At 32.1% G+C, this 10,823-nt stretch overlaps 2 long non-coding RNA genes across 2 annotated transcripts; both read right to left on the bottom strand.

The window, feature by feature from the left end:
• Positions 1 to 217: 217 nt before the first annotated feature.
• LOC130014795 (uncharacterized) lies at positions 218 to 1,248 on the bottom strand. The gene is made up of 2 exons (XR_008789521.1): positions 847 to 1,248; positions 218 to 443 (listed from the first exon to the last, which is right to left on the bottom strand). It is a non-coding gene; the product is annotated as an uncharacterized LOC130014795 (long non-coding RNA).
• Positions 1,249 to 7,748: 6,500 nt separating this feature from the next.
• On the bottom strand, positions 7,749 to 8,779 carry LOC126654995 (uncharacterized). Its single transcript, XR_007632838.2, has 2 exons — positions 8,378 to 8,779; positions 7,749 to 7,974 (listed from the first exon to the last, which is right to left on the bottom strand). It is a non-coding gene; the product is annotated as an uncharacterized LOC126654995 (long non-coding RNA).
• Positions 8,780 to 10,823: the final 2,044 nt, after the last annotated feature.

Below are 10,823 nucleotides of genomic sequence, written 5' to 3'. Positions count from 1 at the left end.
GAAACATTCTGATTTTTTCGTAACGTTTGTGTCACGACCCAATTTCATGAATCGTGACCGGCGCTAGGGTATGGGTATGGTTGTACCAAAACCCGTAGCAAGCCTCGCGGAAATCAAATAAATATTTAAACCTGCAGAAATTGCTCGGGGGCAACCGAGATTCCCACCTAGGTCTAGCAATTTATATTACAGTTCTAATATAAATAACTTAAATATCTTAAATGTTCAACAGCATGCCTTATATATAACAATATCGTAATCCAGAGTAATCATGCCAATATAAATAATCGAATATATCGACAATCCCAAAGTGTAATAATCAAATGTAATAAATAAACTAGTTCTACTGCGGTCTAAGAGCTCGAAACAGAAACTAGTTTAATAACATAAAAACCTCCGAGGAATCAAAAGAATCGGAGTGGACCAGCTTTAAAATCTTAAACCTGGAAAATTTGGGAAAACAACGGGGTCAGATATACTGAGATGAGTTCGCAATACTATTTACATTTATTAAGTTTAAAACCCTTAAATCAAAACATTTTTATACTAATATAATATGATTATGGAAAACAGTATTGAAATGATCCCAGCGTAAGTATGACATAGCATACTGATAAACCCAGAGTGGACGGGAACAAATCCTCGTCATAAATATATACCAGCGTAAGCAAGACTTTAGTCTGCCGTTTCCCAGAGTACTCACCGGTGCACACAGTCTCGATACAAGCCTATCGAGTAGCTCGTTTCAATCCAGATCCATAATCCGTAAAAACAGTTCACAAACATTTATAATATTAAAATACGATGCGGTACTTAATAAAGCGGTAAATAGCACTACAAACTCACTGCTTGCTTATCCACGTGATCTTGGCAAACAGCTAACCCTGCGTAGACTCCGAAGCACGAGCAGTCGACGGGTCTAAAATAATAAATAGGTTAATATCCGTACGACCCCTAACTCTAAGATCACTAGACACCACGTAAGAATAGCACAATTAAATAACCAGATAAATCACAGAGAAACACAATTCTCAAATAAATTGAATGCCGTAATTAATTCAAGACTATTGAGTTCGCACTTAAATCCAATCCGAAAATATTATTAAAATAATATTTAATTGGTAAATAAAATCAATTCCTCAAATAGTGAGTTAGCCGAGTTTTTCAAAACTAACAAGCTAAACCCACATGTCGGTGACCCAAGTCCAAACCGACCCAACCATAAAACCAGAGTTATAAACCACAGTTTATAATTAAATATTTAATCAAAATATTAATCAATATCAAAATAGAACTCAATAGCTTGAAACCCAAGTAATTAAAGATTACTGGCAAAATATCTCAAATAATTAAATAACAAAATAAAGCAAAAATATAACTTTAATCACAAAGGCAGTTTAAACCAAAAATATCAAATTATCAATTAAATAATAATTATTAATTTAATTTTTAAATACTCAAATATTATTTTTAGGTCTTAACAATAATATAATTAATTTGACAAATTTTGAAATTAAATAAAATCACCAATTCTTATTTAATATAGTCATTATAAAAAAATCGCATCTAAACTATAATTAAATTAACATTAATTTAAATTTAAAATATTAATGCCCAAATAAATTTTAAATTTTAAATAATAATATTATTTAAATCGCTAATTAATAAGTTGAAACTAATTTAGTAAATTGAAATCAAAAATCAACTAAAACCGTTAAAAGATAAATTTAGAAATCAATAGGTTAGAAACCAAACAATTTAGTGACCACATGGGTAAATTAACCATCACTTTTGCAAGCCAAAGAAACAAGCTTAATTACCCATGTAATTTGAAACAAAGGAAGACCCAAAAAAAAAAGACGTGGCCCATGTTTGAATTATACTCATTACTGACAACCATAAGTCCAAGTCCAATCAACGCAATAATTTTTTGAAAGGAGCAGTAGCATGAACAACTATAATACGAAGCTCAATTTACAGAAAATCAAAGATAAAACTCAAGCCAAGAACAAACGTGAATCAATTTCCAAACAACCTAGAAATTGTCCCTAGCCATGAACATGAACTATTTGCTTCACTAACAAATTTCAAACAACAAACCATGCCCAGAAACCACGTTGGAATCTTAGCCAAATTGAACATGAACAATACTCATAGCCTTATGCCAAACATAAATCAAATCAGCCATTAACCCATTGACACATCATCATCTTCAACAATCATCCATAATAGCCCACCCGTCAAACACAAACTCCTCAATACAGAAACATCAATTTCAAACCATTCATGAAAGCTAAGCTTCCTAAATAAACCCAATAACAATAACAACCAAGAACACAAAATCAAGCAATCAAGAACATAATAACAGTCAAGAATTAACACCACACTTTGACACGGCAACTACAGAACCTCGCTGAAAATCATGAACGATGAACACGAACCGAAACGATGAGACAAATCTTAACTGAGAGCTTAAACAATTAACTACCCAATATAAAAGAGATTATAACCATTAAGTAACGATATCACAGTCAAAGAAATCAGCAGATTACTCAATAATAAAATAGAGAACAATAAAACGCACACATGGAGAAACGACGTACCGATGAACAATGAAGAACGTCCAAAAGATTTAGAAAGAACAGAATAAAGGGATGACGAATCACGAGTTCACCAAGATGCGAATCCGAAGTAATAGGAAGGAAAAAGTGCATGAGTTTAGTGTATAGTTAGGGTTTGTAAGCGGCTAGGGTTTTCTGAATAATTTTGGAACAAAAGAGTTGAGTAAATAACATGATATATATATTGACGATTTCATCAGGTCTCTTTTGAGACCTGAGAACCAAACTTCGTGGTTCAACCATTCGGTTGAACCACAACCTAACTAGAGCCATAACCGAATTCAAATTTGAATCGAACCACGAATCAAACTTTAAAACGAACCACAAAACTAAAACGACCCGAAAAGTACCGAAAATTCGTCGGAAAAATAAATAAAAATTTACGGGGTATTACATTCTCCCCAACTTATTAAAAATTCGTCCTCGAATTTATCAAAAACCAAAGTCATAGAAAAAAAATCAGTTATAGTAAACATAAAATCACTTGTAACTCAAAATTACGGAATAACGCGTCCTCAACGGAATGAAAAGAATAACTAAGCATATTAATTCCGATTTCCAAAATCACTTTACGACCAGGTGGCTACCCAACGGAAACAAAATAAAAATCGCATAACTCAACTTAAGCAAAACAAAACTGCAATCTCAAAAGATTTAAACAAAGCTCTCACCAAATTAAAGATAATTCTACCATGAAGAAGACTGGTGAGAGTCAACGCGAAACGAAACATAATTTAACTGAAACACGCAAAAATATTCTATGGACATTCTCCTCAACTTATAGAAATACGATTTCGAATTTAAAATTGAGTCAAAAATTCGAATGATCACCTCACGCATACGCGAAAATTTTCTGAGTTCAACAATTTGATACTTCAAACGACTCTCTAAACACCACATGTGAACGAACTACAATTTTATTTTTCAAACGGAAATAATCAATACGCTATACGAGGAAGAAAATTTTAAAAGAACAGGCTCAAGTCTCCAAGACTACCAAGCAACATCACAAGTGTAGGAACAATCTCAAAATTCAAATCGTAATCTTACTAAGACAAACTCCAATGCTACAAACCGAAAAAACCTATAGACACTCTCAACTGAAAACAATATTACATTCCTTAACGCCTACGCACTATATCACCTATAGTGGTCACAACATCAAATACCTCATATGAGAAACTTAAAACGCCCGCTAGCCAGAATGCAAGCAAATCAAAATGTCGTCCTGATTGTATATACCCTCACAATCTAACGGCTGAAAACTAAGCTCCACTAAAATCATCTCAGTTCCACCAACTAAGATCAGTTCAAAAATACCACCAATTTTTCTTTGAACCAAGACGTAAGAAAACACATCAAATTATAAGAACTACAAAACTTAAACTTCTGACAATTTTTTTTTCATCCTCAATTTTTTTTATCACTATAACCTCAAATCCTACAGAAGATCAACTAGATCAGATCGCAATAAATCGCTTTATTGGTTATGCTCAAAATAAAAGTTTTATAGGAAAACGCCTTTCGCAAACACAAAATACATAATCACACCATCCGCTTTTAATTTGAAATTACTAGTATCTCAAGTTTAAATTTCATTTTCAGCCGAAAATAGTAATTAACCCGTTGAAAAATCCTCTAGTTTCATAAACGCATCAACATAATAAAACACTCTCAATTTGAAATCACAACCGAACCTTACTTTCAAAAAAAAAAAAAAATTTAAGATTTTATAAAATCGTCGATTTAGAAAAATCTTAAAAACCACTTTTAAATCAAAACTGTAAAGGCTTCATCATTTTTCAAAAGTTAAAATCCCACAAATAAAAATTCCTTTATTTACGAAAAAAATATCCATATCGGTAACAAAACTTTTTTAAATAGAAATTGAATCTGTAAATACAAAATTACTTTTAAACCTTTTTGTGTAAATAAACACGCAGAGCATAACCAATTTCCATAAATCAAAACTCATCTAATTAAATACTCTAAGCTGGCATAATTCTTTTATCTAAACTCAGTATTTTCCGCACTTAACGAGTACAACCTTATAACCATAGTCCTTCTTTATCAATTACGAATACTCCAACAATATAGAATAAATCCTTACAAAGCAACTTCTTCAAAATTACCACCGTCATCACAGAGTATTTGTCTAGTTTCCAACCAAATAAAAATTTCAAAACCGTTTGAAATTCAATAACCTTTTAAACACCGTTTTTACAATATAACTCGCGAGTTTATAACAATATTTTTTTCTTGAAAAATCTCACTGACAAAATTTATTTTACATAATTGTGCGCCAGAGTGATGACAGCTCTCATCCCCAAGGAGTTGCATTCAACCCTAATAATTTAATGTCGTGATGAATGTTCTAAATGCATGTATCAATTATTTATTTCTCTTTTAATTAATAATCATACTCAATGCTCAATGCAGTTTCCTATTCGTGGCATTTCAAATGCATGTTCATGACATGTCTGGGCACAATTACGTGAAAAAAAAAAAACATTCAATTTCTTTAAGAAGTTAACATTTGAAATCAATTTTTTCTTGAAACATTTCTAGACATTACACTCTGTGAGACGTGCACTCGCCCCTCTTGACATAATTGCCCATCTTCATTATCCCAGTCCATCAATTTGCATCGTAATTAACGAAATAACCCAAAATCAACAACGAAACTAAAATTTACCTACAACGAATTCCCCCTCAAATCGAATTGAAAATTTCCCAATGGCATCAAAGTAACACGATTGCCTTCACAACTCCACCATCAGTTTCGTTATTTCACTGATCTACCTAAAGAAAACACCAGTGGTTTTTTTTTTATCAGAAAAAAAAACACCAGTGTATTACTACACTGATCAACCTCGAAACACGGTTTCCACATCCTTTTCCAGAATGCCAAAAGCTGAAAAAAAAATTATACTCCAATTTCCACAACGACCCGATCTAGAAACGCCTAACGCTCGAAGCTTAACGCATGAGGCAAACACCTATGAGTAGAATTATTCCATCGGTGCTGAGTAGTACAACTCAAATCACCATCCTCTGACAAGGACAGATTCGTAATTCAAATCTATTAACTGTTCTTAAGAATCGCTCCTCACATTCTTGATACTAAAATCACTCACCTCGATTTCCAGAGTTCAAACGATAGATCCGGCTTAACCAATTATAACATCTAAACTAATTGTTGGGTCAAAATAAATGTTCGAATCGCACATCGCCAATGTCAAAGTTAAGTCAAGGAAAAACTAGGGAGAAGTATCCTAATGTGATACTCCACACAATGAGGCCAACGGGGACAATAACTGATATGGCAAACTTAATCAAACATGAGAGGAAAAAAAATAACACTGTAAAATAGGTTATGAATTTTCACACGACCGGAAACCACTCAAGCATTTTGCAATAAAACAAAATAATACCAAACGAATTGAACATGTAATATATTATTTGATCATCATGTTTCTACTAACATGACAGTAAAACTCAAGCAATCAAATATGATAACATTGTTATATCACATAATAACATGCTCAAAGCGCCAAATTAGATAAAAATAAATAAAGATATTGACCAAAAATATTTATCAAAACCCATTTTGAAAGGTAAAATTTACAAAATAGTTTTCAAGTTAATGTCGAGCCCCATAGTTTTAAAAATTCATTTTCCGGAAAACCTCTTTACAAAACAATGGTAAAAATTTGTTTCCAAACGCTTCAAATTAAAATCTCCGAGTTCGCCAAGTAATTACAACTTCCAAGCTCAACTCCAAATTTGGGTGACCTAAGTCAAACCCGCAATAACCATTTGTAAAAACATATACAACACGTTTTCAAATCCGGAAAATAAGTATTTTAAAACAAATCTCAATATTTTCAAAATAAGAAGTTCGACGTCACCCAATAACAACATTAGACTCATCACCCAAGTGAGAAAACAATTTTCTTTAACAATCATTTTCAGAAACTCAAACTTCAGTCAAAACTAGCAAATCGAGCACAAGACCAACAACACCAAAGTGTTGACCATCCAAAATATGGTAAAAATTCAAATGTAATATTAAAATATCCAAACGGTATCCCCCTTTCAAAATGATTATATTTCGAAAACAATTATTTTGAAAACACCAAGTTAGACATAACATTATTTTTTTTATTTTTTTTTTTGAATACGAGAAATTCATTTTATTTCAAAGGAACAACCCCTTTTTCAATCCATAGTCAAATGTAAAACTTTGAAATATAAGAATTTCATTTTACTAACAAGATACTGTAAATAATATTTTAGGGTGTCGTGTCCAGACTATCCATTTGACTTTTTGCGTCAAAACACCAGTTAGGCAAAAATAACTTCCTTAAGGTAATTTAAAACTAATACGTGATCAGCAACGTAATCCACAAAGCGCGATAAAGATTCTTCAGTCAAAAATCATTTAAACTCAAAATAATGCTAAAGTTTAACAAAATATTATTTTTAGAAATCAAAGCTCACTGCCGAAGACAGGAGTACTCTCAAAATAGTTCAACATCAACAATTTTATTATGGGCATAAAAGCCAGAATACTATCACCCAGCAAAACACATTATCATCATGATAAGAAAAATAACTCATGCCCAAGCATGATTTAAAGAAAATTACCAAAATAAGAATTCCCGAGAAATCAAAAGCAAATAAAATCATTCAAGTGAAACGGCATCAGCAGCAAAAAAAAAAAAAATATTAGCATCAAATCAAGACATAAAAATGACTGACTCGACACATTCCTAGCGCTGTAGGCAGAAACTTTAAAATTAAAAGATGACGTTTGAAAAGACAAGACATGAATCCTAATTCCGCAGTAGTACCTATGACTCAAAAACAAACTTTACAGAGTAAACACATAAAAAACAATGGCCTTGGTTTGAAACCAAAGCTCTGATACCAACTTTGTCACGACCCAATTTCATGAATCGTGACCGGCGCTAGGGTATGGGTATGGTTGTACCAAAACCCGTAGCAAGCCTCGCGGAAATCAAATAAATATTTAAACCTGCAGAAATTGCTCGGGGGCAACCGAGATTCCCACCTAGGTCTAGCAATTTATATTACAGTTCTAATATAAATAACTTAAATATCTTAAATGTTCAACAGCATGCCTTATATATAACAATATCGTAATCCAGAGTAATCATGCCAATATAAATAATCGAATATATCGACAATCCCAAAGTGTAATAATCAAATGTAATAAATAAACTAGTTCTACTGCGGTCTAAGAGCTCGAAACAGAAACTAGTTTAATAACATAAAAACCTCCGAGGAATCAAAAGAATCGGAGTGGACCAGCTTTAAAATCTTAAACCTGGAAAATTTGGGAAAACAACGGGGTCAGATATACTGAGATGAGTTCGCAATACTATTTACATTTATTAAGTTTAAAACCCTTAAATCAAAACATTTTTATACTAATATAATATGATTATGGAAAACAGTATTGAAATGATCCCAGCGTAAGTATGACATAGCATACTGATAAACCCAGAGTGGACGGGAACAAATCCTCGTCATAAATATATACCAGCGTAAGCAAGACTTTAGTCTGCCGTTTCCCAGAGTACTCACCGGTGCACACAGTCTCGATACAAGCCTATCGAGTAGCTCGTTTCAATCCAGATCCATAATCCGTAAAAACAGTTCACAAACATTTATAATATTAAAATACGATGCGGTACTTAATAAAGCGGTAAATAGCACTACAAACTCACTGCTTGCTTATCCACGTGATCTTGGCAAACAGCTAACCCTGCGTAGACTCCGAAGCACGAGCAGTCGACGGGTCTAAAATAATAAATAGGTTAATATCCGTACGACCCCTAACTCTAAGATCACTAGACACCACGTAAGAATAGCACAATTAAATAACCAGATAAATCACAGAGAAACACAATTCTCAAATAAATTGAATGCCGTAATTAATTCAAGACTATTGAGTTCGCACTTAAATCCAATCCGAAAATATTATTAAAATAATATTTAATTGGTAAATAAAATCAATTCCTCAAATAGTGAGTTAGCCGAGTTTTTCAAAACTAACAAGCTAAACCCACATGTCGGTGACCCAAGTCCAAACCGACCCAACCATAAAACCAGAGTTATAAACCACAGTTTATAATTAAATATTTAATCAAAATATTAATCAATATCAAAATAGAACTCAATAGCTTGAAACCCAAGTAATTAAAGATTACTGGCAAAATATCTCAAATAATTAAATAACAAAATAAAGCAAAAATATAACTTTAATCACAAAGGCAGTTTAAACCAAAAATATCAAATTATCAATTAAATAATAATTATTAATTTAATTTTTAAATACTCAAATATTATTTTTAGGTCTTAACAATAATATAATTAATTTGACAAATTTTGAAATTAAATAAAATCACCAATTCTTATTTAATATAGTCATTATAAAAAAATCGCATCTAAACTATAATTAAATTAACATTAATTTAAATTTAAAATATTAATGCCCAAATAAATTTTAAATTTTAAATAATAATATTATTTAAATCGCTAATTAATAAGTTGAAACTAATTTAGTAAATTGAAATCAAAAATCAACTAAAACCGTTAAAAGATAAATTTAGAAATCAATAGGTTAGAAACCAAACAATTTAGTGACCACATGGGTAAATTAACCATCACTTTTGCAAGCCAAAGAAACAAGCTTAATTACCCATGTAATTTGAAACAAAGGAAGACCCAAAAAAAAAAAGACGTGGCCCATGTTTGAATTATACTCATTACTGACAACCATAAGTCCAAGTCCAATCAACGCAATAATTTTTTGAAAGGAGCAGTAGCATGAACAACTATAATACGAAGCTCAATTTACAGAAAATCAAAGATAAAACTCAAGCCAAGAACAAACGTGAATCAATTTCCAAACAACCTAGAAATTGTCCCTAGCCATGAACATGAACTATTTGCTTCACTAACAAATTTCAAACAACAAACCATGCCCAGAAACCACGTTGGAATCTTAGCCAAATTGAACATGAACAATACTCATAGCCTTATGCCAAACATAAATCAAATCAGCCATTAACCCATTGACACATCATCATCTTCAACAATCATCCATAATAGCCCACCCGTCAAACACAAACTCCTCAATACAGAAACATCAATTTCAAACCATTCATGAAAGCTAAGCTTCCTAAATAAACCCAATAACAATAACAACCAAGAACACAAAATCAAGCAATCAAGAACATAATAACAGTCAAGAATTAACACCACACTTTGACACGGCAACTACAGAACCTCGCTGAAAATCATGAACGATGAACACGAACCGAAACGATGAGACAAATCTTAACTGAGAGCTTAAACAATTAACTACCCAATATAAAAGAGATTATAACCATTAAGTAACGATATCACAGTCAAAGAAATCAGCAGATTACTCAATAATAAAATAGAGAACAATAAAACGCACACATGGAGAAACGACGTACCGATGAACAATGAAGAACGTCCAAAAGATTTAGAAAGAACAGAATAAAGGGATGACGAATCACGAGTTCACCAAGATGCGAATCCGAAGTAATAGGAAGGAAAAAGTGCATGAGTTTAGTGTATAGTTAGGGTTTGTAAGCGGCTAGGGTTTTCTGAATAATTTTGGAACAAAAGAGTTGAGTAAATAACATGATATATATATTGACGATTTCATCAGGTCTCTTTTGAGACCTGAGAACCAAACTTCGTGGTTCAACCATTCGGTTGAACCACAACCTAACTAGAGCCATAACCGAATTCAAATTTGAATCGAACCACGAATCAAACTTTAAAACGAACCACAAAACTAAAACGACCCGAAAAGTACCGAAAATTCGTCGGAAAAATAAATAAAAATTTACGGGGTATTACAGTTTGTAAACGTTTGGCTTAAATCACTAAAAAGGTGAAACGTTTGGCTTTGTTTCGTAACGTTTGTAAACGTTTGTAAACGTTTGGCTTAAATCGCTAAAAAGGTGAAACATTTGTTTTTTTTTTCATAACGTTTGTAAACGTTTGGCTTAAATCGCTAAAAAGGTAAAACATTTGGTGCTTGGATTTGTTATGTAACGTTTGTAAACGTTTGTTTAAATTGCTAAAAAGGTGAAAAATGTGATTTGTTTCGTATCGTTTGTAAACGTTTGGCTT

The sequence above is a fragment of the Mercurialis annua genome, linkage group LG7 (assembly GCF_937616625.2).
Source record: "Mercurialis annua linkage group LG7, ddMerAnnu1.2, whole genome shotgun sequence".
NCBI classification, from domain to species: Eukaryota; Viridiplantae; Streptophyta; class Magnoliopsida; order Malpighiales; family Euphorbiaceae; genus Mercurialis; species Mercurialis annua.
The sequence above is the reverse complement of the archived record's forward strand: the minus strand, read 5'-3'. Positions and strand labels throughout refer to the sequence as shown.